This window comes from Peromyscus maniculatus, chromosome 19 (genome assembly GCF_049852395.1).
Source record: "Peromyscus maniculatus bairdii isolate BWxNUB_F1_BW_parent chromosome 19, HU_Pman_BW_mat_3.1, whole genome shotgun sequence".
Lineage (NCBI taxonomy): Eukaryota > Metazoa > Chordata > Mammalia > Rodentia > Cricetidae > Peromyscus > Peromyscus maniculatus.
In genome coordinates, this window is record NC_134870.1 from 81,061,557 (window position 1) to 81,083,759 (window position 22,203).

Consider the following 22,203-nt stretch of genomic DNA (forward strand, 5'->3'; position numbering starts at 1 on the left):
ATGAGATATATTGTAGATTAAATATGTTGTACCATCACTACATCTCCGAAATGCAACTGATCTGATGTGTTAGATAATATTTTTGATGAATTGTTGAATTTAGTATGCAAGTATTTTTTGATTATTTTTGTTCCTATGGTCATAAGTCATAAGAGATACTTGTATTTTATTTTTGTTGATTTTTTGTCTGGTTTTGATATCAAAGTATAGTGGTATTTTATTTGTACTGAAATGTGATTTTAATTGTATGTTAATAAATAAAGTTGCCCAGGGGTCAGAGCTATTAGAGCCATAGCAAAAGCTAGGCGTTGGTGGTGCACACCTTTAATCCCAGCACTTGGTAGGCAGAGCTAGGTAGATCTCTGTGTGTTCAAGGACACAACCAACATTGGAGACATACGCCTTTAATCTCATACCGTAGAGGACCTGGAGGGCTGTACATACAGGCAGTAAAGAGGCAGTCATGTGTTTGGCTTTACAACCAATGAGAAGGCAGAACAGAAAGTCTATATAAAGACAAACAGACAGGAAGTAGGTCTCTTTTTCAGAGAGGTCTCTTGGCTGAAGAGGCTAGCTGCAGCAGGCAGGTAAGGCTGTTAGCTCTGATCTCTTGGCTTTCTTCTTTGCATTGGTTCTGTGTTTCTTATTTAATAAGATGGTTGGTTACATCTAATCAAAGTAGTGCTGGCTTCATAAAGTGACTTTGGGAATGCTTCTTCAAATTCTATTATTGAGAATATTTTGAGGAGTATTGGTATTGGTTCTTACTGTACCCATCTCTCCCTGGGCTCTTTTGTTGAGAGATTTTAAATTTCTGCTTCTACCTATTATATGTTATGGTTTTATTTAAATTAGTTACTTAATATTGATTTAATTTTGGTAGATCACATATAGAGAGTCACCTGTATCTTTGGGTTTTTCCATTTTTGTGGAATATAGTTAAGCCTCTTTAAAAAAAATATTAACTTAATTTATGCATTTGTGCACCTGAGCATTATATGTGAATCACATGCATGCATGATAATGAAGCCAAAAGAGAGCATTCTATCCTCTGAAGCTGGAGATCAGGCAGTTCTTAACCACCTGATATGAGTGCTAGGACCTGAACCCAAGTCTTCTGCAAGAGCAGTAAGTGCTCTTAACCATAGAACCATCTCACCATCCCCAAGGTTAAACCATTTTAAGTTCATAGTTAAACACTAATTTAAAATAATAAGACAAATTGGAAAACAGCTAAGGTATAAGAATGTTGTGAATTAGTTTTTAATATTGTTATTAAAGGAATAAATATACAAGTGGTGTTGAAGCTTATGAATATGAGTGATACAAAAAATAATCTGGTATCTATATTTTAATTTATCATATTATATCCTCAGTTTTCTGTTTCTTAACTTTAAATAACACAGTAAACTTAAATTTGGAAAATAAATATTATTTGTTTTCTGCTAAATTTAAAATAAGGTTTTATTTCATTATCTAACTGGGCACATTCATCATTTAGACTTGAAATTTCATCTATTTACATCTATCAAGACATTGAAACTCATTGCAAGCTCCATGCCCAAACTTCTACTTATATCCCAGCTCACCTCCTTTTAAAGCTGGGTTTGTGCCTCTGTGGCTTCCTCATTTGTATATCTTCACTATGGAATTTAACACATGCATTATTTTAAAACCCTATTCTCTTTTCATCAGAATTTTTAGTAGAGTTGAAATTGGCTCTGGCTGCCAGTTTTGCTCTCTTGGAGGGTGATACTTCACAAATGTCACTTATAGCTCCCTGTTTCCTATTATGACAAACTAAGGCCTGAGAAAAACTTTTGTCCTGCTACTGATGAGGCAGCCAGTTATTTACCTCTCTAAGCTTTAGCACTGTGCAAAAATGCTTGGACTTTATGAAATTGAAAGTGTTCTGCATTAGTAAGTTTCCAAATGTGTGCTTTCTGAAAGTCTGGTTATCCTAACAGTAACTGGAGCAAAAGTGTTGTCTGCTGTCATTTGAGCCAGGAAATGTCAGTCATGTCCGGTCAGGAGTGAATTCTGCATACAGCTATTTCTTCATCATATTCACCATCATCACTATAGTTATTAAATTAACTTGTTATTAAATTAACAATTTAAATTAATCATGTACAAGCTGTTTCAAAGAAAATTCTTGAATTTCACATTCAGATAATGCATCATGATATGTATTTATGTGTAGTAAAATTGAGGAGTATTTTTTCCTGTTAAAATTAAATAAAAAGTGTTGTGTTACTGCTGAGAGGGGAGTAATTTCTTTTAATATAAATAAAAGCAGAATAAAGGACACACGTAAAATAAAATCTGCTGCAAATTTAAATACTCTCTGACATCATAAGGTACTTTAACATTTGGTATTTTAACACACACTGATTTTTAGTTCCTTTCAAATTTAGAATTAATTATATGCCCAATAGTTTAGTTTCAACTGAGTTTATATGACTATCTAATTTCTTTCTTTTTAGTGAGTTTTCTTTAGGCACATTTCTCTTCTAAATGAGCTTTGAATTTTTGTTTTAAAAAGTGGTTACATTTTAATAAATGAAGTTGTTTTTCCTAAAACAGATGCCATCTGATAGTTTTAATTAAAGAAAATAAATCTCTGTTTTATGTTCCCCCTAGTGTGATGATTTCACTTCTCAATGAACATGGAATTGGTGCATTTCAGAGCAAAATTGATCTTAAAAATTATCACTTTTTTCAGTAAGAAGAAAAGCTTTATATCTGCATGAAAATAAATGCATATTAAGAAGCACCAAGTGAACCCACAGACTCAGATGGAAACATGAGGGCAACAGTTAATGAAGCAGTGCTTTCCATTCCATGTGAGAAAGGGATTGCTTGAATTGAGGTGCCCATAAAAGCCATTAAGTAATATTTTATTCATTCTATTTTTTAAAAAAGTCATTTAGAAATCATTTAAATTTTACTCCTCAATAGCCTCATTTGATTCAAAACCTGAGAACAGTTTTTTAAAATGTATAAATATTTTAAGAATTTTATCATTTAAAACTCCTTAAATTCAGGACAAAACTAGGAGGCAAAGAGGAGCACTATTTTCATTTATTAAAATAGATGAGCAGTGTAAGGAAAGGGATGCTTAACTAGCTAACCCAGGTGGCATGATTCCTAGGTAACAAAGCAGGAAACTGTACAATCAGGGAAGGAAACTACAATCAGGAAATTCTTCTCAACTGAGCCCCAACACACTTTTTTTTTTTTGACAGAAAGTCAAGTTGAACATTGCCCCTGGCATCTGTTTACAAATCTATGTGGGCTTCAATATTCAGCAAGCTTCAGTGTGAAACTGTTCAGTCATCAAATCTGAAGTCTGAGCTCTATGCACCTTTACAGAGGAAGTATTGCTCACCTGTGGTTTAAACTGTATCAAGACCTTATGCTTGCAAACCTATCACCCTATCCCAGAGAGACAGTTTCAGTACCATAAGCTTCTAGGTTAGCATACCTTTCCAACATTTAAAAGTTTTGATATTTGTGTTTTAATGGGAAAAAACAATTTTTTAATCCTTAGCGTTGATTAATTTTCTGGTACTTTTTGTTATTTGTTTAACACACACACACACACACACACACACACACACACACACACACACATACTCACACACATAGACACTCACACATATAATTTGTAGACATGTTTTAATCCTTCATGCTTGCATATCATTTTATATAGTTTTGATCCTTTTAAATTTACTGAGAGATATTATACTGGGTCTGGAAGACTAATTATCGTAGCCTGATAAAGGCTGATGATGAGTTTGAACATTTGCTTCCCAGCTGATAGTACTACTTTGGAGGTTTGGCAAACCTTTAGGAAGCAGAGCCTTACTAAAGGAAGTGAGTCAATGAGGATGGGACTTGATATTGGTAGCCTTGCACTATTTCCTGTCTATTTTCCACTTCCTGACTGCAGACATATTGGAAAGGACATTAAGTGAATTCAAATGCCTTAAAGTATTCTTTCGATTGTCATTTGTCTGGAGAAGATATTTGAATATATTAGCAGATATATGTCAAAATTGTGATAATGGAAGTTATACCATGCAAACTCCAATCAAAAGAAAATTGGAGTAACTATATTGATTGATAAAAACTGCATTTTAAATACATAATATTAAGTAAGATAACAAGATCATCATTATTATAAAGGTCAATTAGTCAAATGACAAAACAATTTTATATGTGTAAACAAAACAATGAGAAAACTTGGAAATACATAAAGAAAAACTAAGAGAACTAGAAGAAAAATCCAGAGTAGATAAATTAAGCATCTCCCTTTGTATAATTTTAAAATCAAATACTCAGATAAACAATATTACTAGAGGTGACCTCAAACACACTAAAATGAAATTATCACATAACTTCTTTATAGTTCATGAGCAGTTTACCCTAGGGCATCGGTTACTTCTTTCATGGCCAAATACCAAACAACGGCAAATTGAAGAGAAGAAAGGTTTATTTGTGCTTATAGGAAGGTCTGACATATCACAGATAACCTCCAATTATTATTACATTGGTGTTGCTTGTATGTCTTTTTTTCAGAGTAGATTCAATAATCTACCTTTTATCTTATAACCATATCTTCCTTTTTCTGCATAGATTCAATAATCTACCATTTATCCTATAATCTCTATATCTTTTTTTTAGGAAGATTCAATAATCTACCTCTCATCTATATCCTCTTTTCTTTTCCTTTTTTTCAAACAAGAACCCTAAATCTAATTTTATTTGTTTAGCTTTTTTTCCTGATCATTATCAATTAACAACTGGTAACCAACCATCCTAAACAATGAAAATTATCCATAACCCACTAAATGACCAAAAACCACCTACCCCACCTCTTGGGAATGGGGGCATCATATTTTTAAAATTATTCCTGCTGTCTGGGGATGAAGGCATTGGAGCTAGATTTTTCCTGCCTTGCCCACAGTCAGGACAAATCTCTGTCACCCGCCAATCCCACAGCCGCTCAGACCCAACCAAGCAAACACAGAGACTTATATTGCTTACAAACTGTATGGCTGTGACAAGCTTCTTGCTAGCCGTTCTTATAGCTTAAATTAATCTATTTCCATAAATCTATACCTTGCCACGTGGCTCATGGCTTACTGGCATCTTCACATGCTGCTTGTCATGGTGGTGGCTGGCAGTGCCTCCTTCTGACTTCCTGTTCTTTCTTTTCTCCTGTATGTTAGTCCAGCCTATACTTCCTGCCTAGCCACTGGCCAATCAGTGTTTTATTTATTGACCAATCAGAGCAATTTGACATACAGACCATCCCACAGCACTTCCCCATTTCTTTTTTCTTTTCTTTCTTTCTTTCTTTTTTTTTTTTAAAGAAGGTTTTAACTTTTACACATCTCCAAAGCCAGCTTGGTATATTTGGGAATTTGGGCGTAGCTTCTCTTACTACTTCCTGCTGGAGGGGGGCACTGTATCTTATGGCGACACAAAGAAAATTTTAGGATTATGGAGTAATTTGTGAGGGTGTATTATCTGAGCCAGTTGCCTTGAAATGGTTCTGGATGTTGGATCATCTGGGCCATGGTGTCATCTGAGACCTTTCAGGGGTCTTGGCAGGTCAAACCTGATGTATCTTAATCTGGAACAAATCCATAGCCACTTGCTTTCTGTGGAAACAAAAGCAAAGCCTCCTTTCCAAAACAACATATCCTTACATCCAAATTTTGAAGTCAAGATACCTTTAAAATATACATTTTGGCATAACTCAACAGCTTTTGTAATCAAATGTTTTTCTTCATTTACAAATATCAAAGAGAACATAATCCAGATTCTCTGTGTGGTAGCCATCTTTATGTGGCTTATTTTTTATGTTATCTTGAGCCTATTGCTTTAAACTGCAGCATTCTAAGACTGAAATGGCACTGTGGCTGCTGCCTCTGCCCACTTCAGCTTCCCAACCTGGCCATGGTATGTTTTCTCCCAGAAATGGGAGCCATCAACTCTCAGAAATAGTGGGTTTATGCTTCTATCAAAGCAGCGTGTAGCCCAGAAACCTCTTTTTTTTTTTGTTTTGTACTAGCAAAGGCTAAATCCATGACACAGCTTAATGTGCCACTTGTAGAGGCCTCATTCCTGCCAAACTGCAGGTCGAGCATACATGCCAAGAACCCACCATAGTGGGTTCAAACACACAGGCTGCAGCAAGCTTGAAAGAGACAACTGTTTTTAGCTCTGTTTTAGAATCTTTTTTCCTCAGGTTTTAGGTGGAAACTCTTGCCAACACATTGGGTGCCATTTATAGCTAGAGTTTTCCTTCCTTGCCCACAGTCAGGACAATTCTCTGTCACCTGCCAGTCCCACAGCCACTCAGACCCAACCAAGTAAACACAGAGACTTATATTGCTTACAAACTGTATGGCTGTGGCAGGCTTTTTGCTAGCTGTTCTTATAGCTTAAATCAATCCATTTCCATAAATCTATACCTTGCCACGTGGCTTGTGGCTTACCAGCATCTTCACATGCTGCTTGTCATGGTGGTGGCTGGCAGTGCCTCCTTCTGACTTCCTGTTCTTTCTTTTCTCCTGTTAGTCCTGCCTATACTTCCTGCCTAGCCACTGGCCAATCAGTGTTTTATTTATTGACCAATCAGAGCAATTTGATATACAGACCATCCCACAGCAAGGCATCTTTAGGGAATCTCAAAAGAAAAAATTTGGGTTAATTGTCAAGGCCTGGGAGAGTTAGCTGTATCATTTGTCCATTCTTTGCATAATGGGAAAATGCAGGGCTTGTCTCAAGTCCTTCCTCAAGTATTCTGTGAAGTTGGGTCATCTCAACTAGCCATCTTGAAACTGTCCTGAGTAGTTTGTAGTCAAAAGCCTATCTTTGGGTAGTGTTTGTCAGCTTGGTGGTATTATCACTGTCCTTATGGAATCATCGTTGTGGTTGTGGGATTGAATCATCTTTTTATAGACTTCAAAGGTCATTGTTAGGTATGGTCATGGTTCACTGCAGAAAATCTTTTTCATGGGACATTTTTTTTTTTCTGGATGATTTGTCCTTTTTCTTCAGATGTCTCATTTGTCCAGTGTTCTTCAGATTCCTTAGCCTTCATTCTCCTGAAAGAACAAAAACAAAACCCTTTCCTAACCCTAACTTTGGAAAGTTTCCAAATCTAATTTTATCAATTTGATTTATGGTTTCTTCTTAAATTTTTGTTTTCTTTTTAAAAACTGTTCGATTATCCAGAGCAGTATGTTTTTTGTTTTTGTTTTTTTTTACAATAGGAATTTAATTGCTCTGGGAAGAAGTTTCTTCCACAATGACAGGAAAGGTCTAAACAGAATTTGACATGGTCGCCTGCTAGAGGCCTCTCATGGTGTTTCTAGATAACAAAGGCAAGGGATTACCTTTCTGTCCTTGATGATCTACATTCCTTAGTCCAACGTTTGTCTTTGCCCCACCTTCTGCATAATCCAGAAGGGAGGGACATTTTGTTGGGATTATTCCTTGAGAAAATATTGTTTCTAGGAACACCCTGTTTACAGTCCCTCTTTAGGTGACCTTGTTTACCACATTTGAAATATCTGACATTACTATTTTTCTTCAGACCTCTGAAAAATCACCTCTCCTATCCAAGTATCATCATGATCATGAGATTCAATATTAATTGTATCTTAGATTCATTCCTCCAATAATTCTGATCTTGCCTATAATAGCCTAATTATCCATTTGCATTGTGCATTAGCATTTTAAAAAGCTAGAGATTTGATTATTATCTGTCTAGCTTCTGAATTTTGTATCATTCTATTTACTGCTGAAAACAGCCTTTGTAAGAAATCAGTGAAGGTTTCTTTTGAGCCCTGTATAACTTTTGTAAATGACTCATTTTTCCTGCTTCTTCAATTCTGCCCCAAGCATTCAAGGCTGCCATGCAGGATAAAATTAGCATGTGGTCATCATATAAAAACTGTCTTTGTATATTAGCATAATTGTCTTCTCCAAGAAGTTGATCTTGGGAAATTTCCATACCTCTAGCCCTACATCATTGTTCTCTATTCTTAGCCTCCTCTTTCCACCAGACCCTCCATTGTAACTGGGTTCCAGCCTCTAAAATATCACAGAGGAATCAAACAAGCCACAAGTTCTTACCACTAGAAGATCCTCAGCCCAAGAGAGCTACTTCCTATATACTCACACCTTATATACCTTTCTGTGCCCTGCCGTCTTACTTCCTCTCTCTGCCCAGCTCTATCACTTCTTTTCTGTCTGTAGAGACCTCCAGACCTCTATGGTTAACTATTGCTGGGATTAAAGGCATGTGTACTTTCCAAGCAAGGGCATGAGATCTCAAGTGCTGGGATTAAAGGTATGCATCACCACTACCTGACTCTGTTCTGAGTGTAGTCTTGAACTCACAGAAATCCAGATGGATCTCCTACTCCCAAGTGGTAGAATTAAGGGTGTGTGCCATTACTGTCTGGCTTCTATGTCTAATCTAGTGGCTGGCACTGTCCTCTGATCTCCAGATAAGTTTATTAGGGAACATAATATTTTGGGGTACACAATTTATCACCACAGAGCAAGCCATAGCCATCCTCACTTCACAAACTCCTCAGCCAATCAAGTTTCCACAAATCCTCAGACTGAAAGCCTCTGAGTCTTCACTCAAAAGGGTCTCAGCTGAACTGCTTTAGTACCTGTTTCCTCATGCTTTATATACCTTTTTCTGTCCTCCTGTGACTCCCTGGAATTAAAGATGTATGTGCTTCCCTGTACTGGAATTAAAGGTGTTTGCCATCACTGTCTGGCTGTTTCCAGTGTGGTCTTGAACTCACAGAGAACTCCATTTGGATCTTTGCCTCCTGAGTGATAGGATTAAGGATGTGTGCCACCACTGTCTGGCCTCTATGTTTAATCTAGTGGCTGGCTTTGTCCTCTGATCCTCAGGCAAGCTTTATTAAGGTACACAATGTATCACCACAACAGACCACCCTGATATCATCAAAAATGAGCAAAATAGTTAAATAATACAATCAAAGTTATGAAGGACTGAAGAAGTCAATAGTGTTATCAATTTCATGAAGAGTTGGACTTGATTGAGGGGATAAATTATCAACTTATTACTGAGCTAGGCAGTGGCAAAATAGAGGTTTGCTTTAGGAAATGATCCAGTCTGCCACATGAATTCAGTTTGAAAGATGCAGAAGCCGGTAGACTGGTACCCTACTCACTTCCTTGCTTTTTTTGGTGTAAGCAGTTTAAATTCTATTAGAATGCATAATGATCTCATTACTTGAATTAAAATAAAAACAAATGAAATCTAGAGCTACAGAGATGTTTTAGTATTATCTGAGGAAATCCTACATAAATTCCAAAGATGCTCCTAATTATTTTCTGTCCCCAACATCACTAACCACTGGAAACAGTGCCATAGGACAATCAGCAGAGTAAGAATATGAGCCCCCTGATCAAAGCAGATAAATTTCAAATCCATTTCAGTAACTTTTATGCTTCTGCCAAGTTTTATCCAGCAATAAGACTATTCTTGCTGTCAAAATGATAAATGAATCTCGATGCTACCCATATTTATCATATCTTGAGTTAGTCATTATAATGCACTTTATCTGAACATTAATACAGCATGCAAATAAAGCTGCAGTAAGCACAAAATAGATCGGCTCACACAGTGGTAGGAGCAAACAACTCATATATATAAAGGCACACATTCACTGCTACTGTGAGCACCACTATGGCTGCCATATGTAAAGAACAGTTTTACATATTCAAGAGACTCTGTTGACTATTTCCCAAGTGCAGTGTCCATCCCCCCCAATACGCATAATCATGGGTCACCTGTTTTTCTAGTACAGATTGAACACTCTAACACAATTCTTAGACTTTTTCATGTGATGGCAATTATCTTGGAAAAGTGTAAACCATGAAAACTTAAGGAAATTCCTAGATGGCAAGTGGTAAATAAACATCTGATGTATGTTCCTTTGAAACTTGAGCAAAGCATTCAGTATAAATTATTCCTGTCTTTTCATTTTCACAATTTAATATGGCTTTTAAAAAATGAAACAATATTTCTTTTCCATTATAAATCACTGACATAGAATTTAGAGGCCAAATTTCTCCCGTGAATAATACCATTAGGCAATCTATAAATCAAAGTTTGTTTTTTATTTTTTCTGGCCAAAATTAGGATGAACTTCACACAATAAAATTAAGCATTAGCAAAAACTTCAATAGGAGTGTTCTTCATTCTTTTTTCCTTTACATTACCTTTGATACATTTAATCCATTTCCTGGTCATTGAGAGAGTAGGTTTCTGTACACCTTATGATTTTGTAGTCTATGTTCACAGATCCTAGGTGGGTAGTTGATAATGAGTTTAGTATAGGGAGTCACTGATGAGGGTAAAATTCATATCTTATATAAAACATGGTCCTATAAAGCAAGATAATTCATACAATCATGGTTAGAAATATGAAAAATAGAGGCAAATGCCACACTCACACCCTGACCACAGGTAAAGACTCAAACACAGCAGACATGGCATCTGTGGACCAGTACCCACGGGGCACTTCACAAAGGCACCCATATTCACCAAACCATCAATAGACATCCTAGGGCATAACCAGCATCCACACCGTGATTTACCTTCAAAGGTAAGTCAGATACAGGCCCTGTCCTTGTACAGTTCCTAGTTCTCCTTCCATCACTTTTACACCTATCTACTGTCTGATTCCAGCTTACTGGACCAGATCATCATGCTGGCACCACTGTGCTTTTACTATTTCACTTTTTGTTCTATCTTTAGCTGAAACTGCCTAAATCTCCTCTTTATTGTTTCTTCTGTTTATATCTCCTGTTTCTAATTTTATATGTTGTTACAATATTTATCTTCAGTCTCCTCTGCTTGAATCCTTTCCATTTCTACCCTTAGTAACTAGTGTCTCAGTCCACACTTTACTGTGATTCTGTTTTTTTAATTTTGCATTTATTTATTTTTGCCTTAATATATGCTACATAAAGCCATTTTTATGAAATTATTTAATATGCATACTACATTACCCTCTCCCTCCTTAAATCACCCCTCTTATTAATTCATTTTGTCACTCAAGCAGTGTCATGTCCTCTTTCATGTTATCAAAACACATATATTTATGAGTATTGATAACATCTGGTTATTGAGATGAGAAAAAAGGAAAATATGCAGTAATTTGTATTTCTGAGACTAGGTTAATTCACTTAATATGAATACCTTGCTGTGGATATTGCTCTGTATAAATAAAATGCTGATTGGCCAGTAGCCAGGCAGGAATTATAGGCAGGACAAGCAGAGAAGAGAATTCTGGGAACAGGAAGGCCAAGTCAGAGAGAAGCTGCCAGCCACCAGCCTTGAGAAGAAGTTAAGATACCAGTAAGCCACGAGGCACGTGGCAACTTATAGATTAATAGAAATGGGTTAATTTAAGATATGAGAACAGTTAGGAAGACAGGCCATACAGTTTGTAAGCAATATAAGTCTCTGTGTGTTTACTTAGTTGGGTCTGAGCGACTGTGGGACTGGCAGGTAAGAGAGATTTGTCCTGACTGTGGGCCAGGCAGGAAAACTCTAGCTACAATACCTCAAGTATCAGGTCTTGTTATATTTGCAAAGTTATTGGAATAGAAGAAATAATTTTAATTGAGTATTACTGTATTTTTATTACAAACCTTTCCATTGATTGTGGTCATGCCTGGTGCCCCTAGTGTATGGGCTTAGAGTTTAGCCACTGCAGGACAAATGTTTCTTGGGTCCCACCTGGCCCCCTCAGACCCACAGCCACTTATAAAATAATCACTCAGAGCCTTAATATTATTTATAATTGCTTGGCCATTAGCTCATATTTATTACTGACTAGCTCTTACACTTAAATTAACCCATAATTCTTATGTATGTTTAGCCACATGGCTTGGTACCTTTTCTCAGTTCTACCTTGTTATCTTGCCTCCTCTGTGTCTGGCTGTTGACTCCTGACTCAGCCTTCCTCTTCCCAGAATTCTTTTAGTGTACCTGCCCCACCTATACTTCCTGCCTGGCTACTGGCCAATCAGCATTTTATTAAACCAATGTACAAGAGCTTTTTATCCCACAGCAAGTCACTGAGATACACTTCCAGTCTAGTGGGAAGAAATAAAATTTCACCTCTATTGTAATGTAGTCCATGTTATTGTTTCATATAAGTACACTGAAGATATATAGGTAAATTAAAAAAAAATCTCACCAGATGCCCAAATCTTGAGAGTTGGAACAAGAGGTATCATAAAGTCCTTTCTGCCTTTCCTTCTAGACTATTTCCTATTCTTTGTGTTGTCACTAATCCACAGAAACATTTTCTACTAGGAACAACCAGGCTGGGACTCATATAGGCAGCATTTACCTTCCTGTCCTCCATTTCCCTCTCTTCAGACCTACACTTAGACTTGATGCATTCTGACTTCACCAGATACTCTCTTCCCACCCCATCTCTAATACCAGAGGATTCTGCTTTTGATGCAGACCTAAGATCCTCCCTAGTTCTTTCTGGAACACTTTTAGACTTTTATTCTAGCCCATCCCCATTCCTTTATGACATCCACATTCAACCATTAGCCATACTAGACTGGCATACAGTAGGCAACTTTTATTATGCTTTTACCCTCCATTCCATTTTCTCCAGATTTACTTTCAGGCCTGGTACAATCTGCCATCAGGAACCTCACCTCCCAGTCCACCTTTGTCTCTTGGGGACTTCACCTCTTGATTGGGATACAAGACACCAGACTTGCTTTCCTGCCACCACTTTCAGTCTTTCCTACTATCTCATCTCCATCCCTTTGAGATACCAACTGCCTTGCAGAAACACTCTGCCAGGGATTCTACAGCCATTATATTTGGCTGTGATTCACAGTGAGAAACAGCAACCAAAGAATGAAACACCTACCTAAAAGATGAAGACAAATTCTACACTAAAAAACTCTTCACATGTCATAACTGTAGATGCCTAGAGCTCAGTGCAAAAAAAAAAAAAAAACCACAAACAAAAACATAAAGAAGGTGCATCCTCCAGAAGCTAGTAACTCTACTGAAATAGACCAAAGACAAGCAATTTAGTTGAAATACCAAACAAGGATTTCAAAATAGAAATTATGAATATATTTAAGGAACTTAAAGAGGATAAAAATAAATGCCTTGATGAAGACCTTGAAAACACATAGTTTGAATAGCATAGACATGAAAGTATAATTTAACAAAGAAATAGAATCACTAACTCCAAAATGAAATAAATCTAAAAATGAAAAGCTAAGGATTTCAATAATAAACTTCAGTGGTAAGATTCACCAATAGATAACAATCATGGAAGACAATATCAGATCTTAAAAATATGGTAGAAGAAATGGATAGTTCAGCTAAGAAAATGTTGTCTAAAAATCTCCAGACAAAAAGCATGGTAAAAAGACAAAGCCTATGAACAATAGGTATAAATGAATGAGAAGAAACCCAGGTCAAAGGCACATAAAATATTTTTTAACAAAGTCATAGAAGAAAATTTCTCCAATCTAAAGGAGGCTATTAATAAAGAAGCATATAGAACACCAGTTGGACTTGAAACAGACTAGAAATTCCCCATGATACTTAATAATCAAAACACTAGATGTACAGAACTAAAAAAGAATATGAAAATTTGAAATTGAAGAACTCATATATAAAATCACATATAAACTAACTCATATATAAAATCAGGTCCTTTAGAATAACACCTGAGTATTCAATAGAGACTCTGAAAGCAGAATGAGATTATGCCATTTGCAAGAAGATAGATATAAGGGAAATCTTTATATTAAGTGAAATCAGAAACCCTGAGAAATACAACTATCATGTTTTCTCTCATTTATGAATCCTAATTTTCTGTGGATTCTTAAAATTAAAATCAAGTTTATAAATGTGTGCATGTATATCATACATATACAACATGAAAGCTGAGGGAAGAAGAAACCCACAGGGAATAATTTGAAAGGGGACAAATGTAGATAATGGGAAATGAATATGGTCAAAGGCATGTTATACTTGAAACAAATAGTCTTGATGAAGCCAACACCATATACAATGAAAACCCACCAATAATAAAATAATAAATTAGTTCTGGATAGTATCAGAAGAATGCAGAAATACAGAAACAAGGTAAAAAATGAAATAGTCATCACTGGTTATCTATGGCTTGTTCCTTTGTCTCTCTGATCTTTCAGCATTTACTCACACACAAAAAAGAAAGTTATATAAAATTGAAAATCTATGAAATAAACATATTATAATATTACTATGGTAAGTATATATATATAATTATATATACATATATATCATACTTCAAATATATATTATTCTTTATTAAAAATTAGTATAATTTGCAAGACTTTTACAAATGGATTAATGTGGAAATTTACAAACCTTTCTTGTCACCAACAAAACGGCAATTCATAATTTTAGTAAAGGTGGAGAGTTGGGAGCAGGGTCTGTGGTTGGGATGTAAAATGAATAAAAAATAAATGTTGTAAAAATTTCTCAGATTATTTTAGAAGATAATTTTTCTATTGTGTTTTTATACCTATACTGTTCTTTTCCATAATCTCTTAAATGCCAACCAGCCAAGGGCCGAGGAAGTATACATCAGGTGACAACTAGTGTTTGACAAGTTGACCCACCAGCCATATAACTCCCTGATGGGGAACCTTACCTGGAAAAGTCATGTTGGGTTTTTTTTTTTTTTTTTTTTTTTTTTTGGCTCTTTTTGAGGGGCCTGCCACTCAGCTCCCAAATAAATCACACACAGAGTCTTATTACTTATGAACGCCCGGCCTTAGCTTGGCTTATTTCTGGCCAGATTTACTCAACTTTAAATTATCCCATCTGTCTTTTGCCTCTGGGCTTTTCCCATTCTCTTACTTTTGTAAATATTACTCTGACTCTGTGACTTGCGGTGTAGCTGGGTGACTGGCCCCTGGAGTCCTCCTCCTTCTCTGGCTACTTCTTATCTCTCCCCGCTTCTCCCAGATTTATCCTTCTATTTATCCTCTCTGCCTGCCAGCCCCACCTATTTCTCTCTCCTTCCTCACTTCTGACTGTTCAGCTCTTTATTAGACATCAGTCAGGTATTTTAGACAGGCACAGTAACACAGCTTCACAGAGTTAAACAAATGCAACATAAACAAAAGTAACACACCTTAAAATAATATTCTACAACAGGGTCACTGGTTGTGGAAATTGGTTACTTTCTCTCTGTGACTTTCTCAGGTTCCAGTGCTATGCCTCCTCAATAAGAACAGCTGTGGAGTGTGTGCCACAGCCCTTTGGTAGTGTTTTAGATGTTTGGGCATACTTATAGTTGTGGATGGTCTGTGGTGATATTTTATTTGTGCTGAAATGTGGTATTTTATTTGTGCTTTAATAAAGCACAAATAAAGCTTGCCTAGAGAATCAGAGAAAAAAGAAAGCTATTTTAAGTAAGCAAATAAGTTAGACAGTGGTAGCACACACCCTTAATCCTTAGCAGGCAGGATCTCTGTGTGTTCAAGGCCACACTAGGGAACAGAGCCAAGCATGGTGACATGCCTTTAATCCCAGTACAAACCATAGAGGTCTGGAGGTTTGTACAGACACACAGAAAGTGACAGAGCTGTGTAGGAAGAGGAAGTGATATGGCTACTCTAGGAGAACCAATGAGAAAACAGAACAAAAAAGGCATATAGATGTGAGTATACAGGAAGAAGCTCATTTTGGAAGCTGCAGAGTTGGTGAGGTGAGGTTAGCTTACGGTTTGTCCTATTCCTCTGATTTTTCTCTCGGGCTTTAAACCCAAATTTCTGGCTCCATGTTTTTTATTCATTAAGACCATTTAGAAACTCATCTACATGGTCAGGTTACAATTTCTGTTTAAGCTGTATAATTCTGATGAACATAAATATTTCCAGAATATTCTTCTTTACTGACAGAGAAAAAGTAGCAGTATTCTCAGTCTCAAAGACAGCCTTTTACACATTTTGCAGACCTTAAAACTAGTCCAAAACAGACTAAGCTGCCCCTGCAGAATATACACAAAGACTAATTCCCAAGTGTTATTTATTGCTAAATCAAAATCAGAGTGTTTACATCAAGACATTCTTGCTCTCTTTCTGCACATCCCCTGACTGCTCAAGTTTCAGCCAATTGTTTAATGTCTGGGACCCCTCACCAATTTGGAGTTATGCACATAGGTCAATGTGATATTACTAGCCTAAGAGAAACTATATAACTTATCTTATGCTTTGAGAATGGGTAGGACCCTGGAATGTAATATATAATTGTCCAGAGTTTGGCTGTGAGCAGCAGAGGCAGTATAGAGAGATGGCTGTGTAGAGCTATGTGAAAGCTACTGCAGAATGTGAGTGAAGGGTGTGTGTGTGTGTGTGTGTGTGTGTGTGTGTGTGTGTGTGTGTGTTTGTACGTGTGTGTGTGCTGGGTGAGAGATGAAGAAGAAGCATGAGACAAATGTGAGGGAGTGAGTGGGTGAAAGAGTGAATGAGTAAAGAATGAGTGGATAATCTAGAAGTGAGAGAGAGAGAGAGAGAGAGAGAGAGAGAGAGAGAGAGAGAGAGAGAGAGAGAGAGAGAGAGAGCGCTGAATGGAAGAGCTGCTGCTATGTAGAGGAGCTATGCCTAGGAACTATATAAAGTGCTGTATGGTGAGAGAGCTATGTAAATGAGATGTTTAGCTGTGGCTGTGTGGAGATTTGTAACTGTGGAGGCAAGGGTGACAGATGAAGCTAAATAGAAAAGAGATGTAGAAGAGAAATGTATGGAAAAGATAGATGTGTAGACATGAGAAAACAGATGTAGCTGTGTATAGAGATGTATGGCCACAATGTATGTAAAGAAAGATATGTAGCTATTATGTATACTATGTAGCAGTGTGGAGATATGTAGCTGTGTGGAGACAGAAAGAGTCAGAGCCCATTTTTAAGATGAAGTAAAAGAGAAAGCTGCCATCAGAAAGCCTGTGTGTTTCCTTATTTCACCAGTCAGATAGAAACCTATTCCTAAATAGTTTCCTATCCCTTGCTACCCTGAGGCATTTCTTTTACTACCCTGAGCTGATTGTGGGAGCTGGTCTCCCTATCTGTGTTACCAACCTCTTCTTGTTGTCTGTATTTTTCATCACATACCACAAATAATCTTACTTGACCTCAACACTTTGGTTAGGTTATTCAGTATACAGCTATTCCTTGACCAATGTTCTTCTTGTGATGACTCAAGTCTATATACTTTAACTGATACTACATAAAGTATCAATTAAAAAGCAAGCAGCTCAGCACACCCTTGAGGAATTTTCTTGATTAGATAATTGGAAAAAGGAAGACCCACTGTAAATTTGAGCCACACCTTCTAGTGGCAGCCCAAATAATAGGACATGAAAGAAGGAAGTTTTTTCTTTTGGTTCTCTTGCCCTCAATCTAGCTGGCAAGTTCATCTACCCTGTTGCTGAGGCATTCCAATACCAGTATTGGAAGCTATGATTTCAGGATTCTAAGGTAGACAGAAGACTAGCAGCTCTCTAATAAGCCACTGGGATTCTAGCACCATATTGGGACTGCTGAGACATCAAATCTCATGGACTGAGCAACTACTGTGTTCTTGTCCTTTCCATCATGAGATAACCATTGTTGGACTACCAGAACCATAGCTCATAATAAATATCCAATTAATATACATATATTCATTCTATCAGTTCATTCTCTTTAGAGAACCCTGACAAATTCCAAAATAGTTTTTAGAGTACTGGCCATCCAGATCACATGAAAATGAGTAATCTTAATTCAGAATCTCTTTTTATTTTTCTATCCCTGTGACCTAGTGTTATGTAGCAATAATTTTTCTGAGGAGACACAACATACATGTCTACTCACCCAGAGTGGGAGCCCAAGACAGATCATGGTACCAATAAAGCCAAAATGCACCTTGGTAAACCACTGGGTTTTACTGGGGTTATTGGTGAGGGATGACTTACAGGAGCAGAATGACTGAACAAGAGCTGCACACCAAGGCCCACTTCAGTGTGTGTGACAGTTCATAAAATCTGGGAACCTTGAGCACATTGTACAGCTTGGTGGCAGTTTAACAGGCTGGATAGTATCCTTTGCAGGTGTCTTGGTTAGTCTAAACCTCTTCCAGGCACTTCATCTGGTTTCTGCTTCTTCCAGACAGCTGGCATGAACTTAAGTCTTCTTTGCAGGGCAAGTGCCCTTGTGGTATAATTGAGAATTCCTTGGATATATGCCCAAGAGTTGTATAGCTGGATCTTGGAGGAGATTGATTCCCAATTTTCTAAGAAAGCACCATATTGATTTCCAAAGTGGTTGTACAAGCTTGCATTCCCACCAGCAGTGGAGGAGAATTTCCCTAGCACAACATCCTCTTCAACATAAGCTGTCTTCAGTGTTTTTGATCTTAGCCATTCTGACAGGTATAAGGAGGTATCTCAGAGTCATTTTGATTTGCATTTCCCTGATGATTAGGGATGTTGAGCAATTCCTTAGATGTCTTTCAGCCACTTGAGCTTCCTCTGTTGAGAATTCTCTGTTTAGTTCAATAGCCCATTTCTTAATTGGACTGTTGGGTGTTTTGATGTCTATATTCTTTTTTTTTTATGACTTTTTTTATTATTATTATTATTATTTTACAACACCATTCAGTTCAACATAATAGCCACAGAATCCCCTGTTCTCCCCCTCTCGCCCACCCCTCCCCCTAGCCCACCCCCCATTCCCACCTCCTCCAGATCAAGGTCTCCCCCGAGGACCGGGGTTGACCTGGTAGACTCAGTCCAGGCAGGTCCATTCCCCCCTCCCAGACCGAGCCAAGTGTCTATATTCTTGAGTTCTTTATATATTCTGGATATCAGTCCTCTGTCACATGTGGGGTTGGTGAAGACCTTTTCCCATTCTGTAGGCTTTCACTTTGCCTTGTTGACCATATCTTTTGCTCTACAAAAGCTTCTCAGTTTCAAGAGGTCCCATTGATTGATTGTTTCTCTCAGTGTCTATGCTACTGGTGTTATATTTAGGAAGTGATCTCCTATGCCAATGTATTCAAGACTACTTCCTACTTTCTCTCCTATCAGGTTCAGAGTAGCTGGATTTATGTTGAGGTCTTTGATCCACTTGGACTTAAGTTTTGTGCACAGTGACAGATATGGATCTATTTGCAGCCTTCTACACATTGAAATCCAGTTGTGCCAGCACCTTTTGTTGAAGATGCTTTCTTTTTTCCATTGTACAGTTTTGGCTTCTTTGTCAAAAATTATATGTTCATAGGTGTGTGGATTAATGTCAGGGTCTTCAATTTTATTCCATTGGTCCACATGTCAGGTTTTATGCCAGTATCAAGCTGTTTTTAATTACTGTAACTCTGTAGTAGAGCTTGAGGTCAGGGATTGTGATGCCTCCAGAGGTTGTTTTATTGTACAGAATTCTTTTGGCTATCCTGGGTTTTTTGTTTTTCCATATGAAGTTGAGTATTATTCTTTCCAGGTCTGTGAATAATTGTGTTGGTATTTTGATGGGGATTGCATTGAATCTGTAGATTGCTTTTGGTAAGATTGCCATTTTTACTATGTGAATCCTGCCTATCCATGAGCATGGGAGATCTTTCCATTTTTTGACATCTTCTTCAATTTCTTTTTTCAGGAACTTAAAGTTCTTGTCATATAGGTCCTTCACTTGCTTGGTTAGTGTTACACCAAGGTATTTTATATCATTTGTGGCTACTGTAAAGGGTGTTGTAGCTATGTTCATAGTAGCATTGTTTGTAATAGCCAGAACCTGGAAACAACCTAGATGCCCTTCAACTGAAGAATGGATAAATAAAATGTGGTACATATACACAATGGAATACTACTCAGCATAGAAAAACAATGACATTATGAGACTTGTAGGCAAATGGATGAATCTAGAAAAAAATCAACCTGATTGAGGTAACCCAGACTCAGAAAGACAAACATGGTATGTACTCACTCATAGGGGGATACTAGATGTAAAACAAAGATGACTAGACTGCTACTCACAACTCCAGGGAGGCTACCTAGAAAACAGGACCCCAAGAAAGACACAGGGATTGCCCAATGACAGAGAAATGGGTGAGATCTGTATGAACAACCTGGACATGAGTGGGGTAACGAAGGGTAAGGGTCAAGGAAAAGAGAGCTTAGGGGAGTGAGAGATCCCAGCTGGATCAAGAACAGAGAGGGAGAACAAAGAATAAGAGACCATGATAAATGAAGACCACATGAGAATAGGAAGAAGCAAAGTGCTAGAGAGGTGCACAGAAATCCACAAAGACACCTCCATAATAGACTGCTGGCAATGGTCGAGAGACAGCCCGAACTGACCTACTCTGGTGATAGGATGGCCAAACACCCTAATTGTCATTCTAGAAACCTCATCCAATGACTGAGGGAACCAGATGCAGAGATCCATGGCCAGACCCCAGGTGAAGCTCCAGAAGTCCAATTGGCAAGAAAGAAGAGGGATTGTATGAGCGAGAATTGTTGAGACCAAGATTGGAAAAAGCACATGGACAAATAACCAAACGAATGGAAACACATGAACTATGAACAAATAGCTGAGGAGCCCCTAACTGAATCAGGCCCTCTGGATAAGTGAGACAGTTAATTAGCTTAATCTGTTTGGGAGGCATCTAGGCAGTGGGACTGGGACCTGTCCTCAGTGAATGAGCTGGCTGTTTGGAACCTGGGGCCTATGCAGGGACACTTGGCTCAGCCTGGGAGGAGGGGACTGGACCTGCCTGGACTGAATCTACCAGGCTGAACTCAATCCCCAGGGGAGTCTTTGCCCTGGAGGGGATGGGAATGGGGGGTGAGCTGGGGGGAAGGCTGGGAGGGGGGAGGGAGGGGGGAGAACAAGGGAATCTGTGGCTGATATGTAAAATTAAATTAAATTATAAAATTAAAAAAATTTTTTTTAAAAGTCTTCTTTGCAGCTTGGCTTGTCTAAGAGTGACTCTCAACCCTTTGTTGTTGTTTACTCTTGAGAAGGAGGAGCCTACTCAGTTCCAGGGACTTCCTGAAGCTATTTTGAATTGTTTTTCTTCTGGTTTACCTAGTTTCTCTGCAGGATAAAATGTTTTAATGTCCAAGAAAAGTGCCTCATAATTCCTAGTAGTGATAATTTAGAGAGGTCCCTAATATTCCCTTCCTATGCAGATACAATTGTTCTCTGTAATCCTGATTTAATAAATTTGTTGATGTATAATACATTTCAATCAATCATTTGATCTGTGTTTGTATTTGACAGAATTGAGTTAAGGAAGTAAGAACCATTATTCACTCAGTACCCTAAAATCTATAAACAACCACCATTATCTCTCAGTGGGTACTACATTTGATATTCCTCATGTATTGGATAAGAGAATTTTTATTTAAAGTGATCACTTGCTAAATCTACAACTTTCTTTTCTAATTTTGCTTTGACTTGATTCTTATGTGGCCAATGGCTTATCATTTAATTACAGTAACACTTTAATTACGTTAGCCAAGAAGCATTCTTCTACTTAATCTTATATTAGACTGTTTAATGGTTTGTTTCCCTTGAACCTTGCAAGCATAGAGTAGTTACTTGAGAATAGAAATCCAAATATCTTCCTTAATCATTGACTTTACCATGCTCATATACTTAATTTATTTATACTTGCTTACTTGTCTTATAATGAAATTATTTTTAAACATGTTATTTGTTTTATAGCAAATAATCTATTTCTGTTAAAAAATCTACATGAAGTCTTTATATATAAAAGAAAGCTTAAAGTGAATCCTTAAAGCAGAATTTTATTTATTGAAAATACTAGGAAACCTCTTTCTGACCTCCCCTGGTGTCTGTTCCATGTTGTATTCTCTTTGGAAGAAAATGGTACCAGAATTCTAGAAAACAAAATTAGAAAATGGTCAGTGAGTAAATTTTCTTGATTTTTTAATCAAAATTGTGAAATATTGGTAGCCTGTGATGTTTATATTCTTTCTGTAGAATATCCAAGTTATGAAATTTAATTATTTAATATTGACTTGAAATGTACCTATATATTTTATGATTAAGGCTATATCTATGTTGCCATGGGGATTTGACT